The sequence below is a fragment of the Poecilia latipinna genome, unplaced genomic scaffold (assembly GCF_001443285.1).
Source record: "Poecilia latipinna isolate Pla-1442-1.1 unplaced genomic scaffold, P_latipinna-1.0 Scaffold588, whole genome shotgun sequence".
Classification (NCBI taxonomy): domain Eukaryota; kingdom Metazoa; phylum Chordata; class Actinopteri; order Cyprinodontiformes; family Poeciliidae; genus Poecilia; species Poecilia latipinna.
Genome location: NW_015113204.1, coordinates 113,829 through 114,919, shown reverse-complemented (window position 1 = coordinate 114,919; position 1,091 = coordinate 113,829).

Genomic DNA, 1,091 nt, shown 5'->3' with positions numbered 1-1,091 from the left:
CATTATGAAGATTTTTATAATGTTTAATGCTTTAATGCTTGTTGTAAATGACCACTGATGATCATTGCCTACGAGGCTGTTTTATTGTTTTATCAGAATAAATGGAGAATACAGCAAATGTTAGTCTCTACCACCACCCAGGTAGAGACTTTCCTCCACACGAAGTGTTTGCAGTTCAAAATGAACTCCTTGAAACTCTGCAGATCAGGGATGTAAAACATCAGGACAAGCCAGGAGTCCTGATGTTTTACATGTTGCACTATCTGGCCCACTCTGGCATCACCACAGACTGTAAGCTGTACACAGCTGACTGTTGTGAACGATGCCAGAAGTCTTCACAAATTATCCATACACTTGGTCCTGTCATTCCTCTTCCAAAAGAACAACAAGGTGACACAACATGTTCTCTTCTAGGGAGATACTGGAATACGATTTCAGAAAAGTGTGGCACCTGCAACTCCAACATAACGATGGATTGCTTCTTAAATGGTACTGATGTGATGACCCTGATACTCCCATGGCCAGACAGTCCAGACGATATAAGACATCCTGTGATACCTGACCCAGCCCTTGAAGTTCCTGTAAAAACTGGAAGTCAGGTATACCATCTGTCCTCAGTCATTTGCTGGAAACAGGCAACAACTTCTGACACCAGCAGCCTTTACACATATCTGATGTGTGGAGAGCTGGTGTTTAAGGCAGAGGATGAGCGGATATCACTGGCAGATATCGACTGCGGAGCTGACATTTGCATAAATGGGTACATCTACATCTATGAAAAGGCCACAGAAGGACAGGACGAGTACAGTGTTGGGGTCAGAGTGACAACTGATCAACAAGATAGTGGGTGGAACACGGGCTGTGTTCCACTCGCTATCTTGTCAAGGAGTTGTGGCCAGTCCGGACGCTTGCAACAGCGCAGACTGGACTACTGAAGAGCCAGAAGTGGGCAGCCGATTGGCCGCATGGAACCATGAAGACGCAGAGATGGAGGAAGGGTGCAGTGGCAGGAGGACATGGAGCGACCGGCAGATGGATCATCAGCACCGGGAGATGCACAGGTAAGTGCTCAGGCACTGAGAGGCTCATAT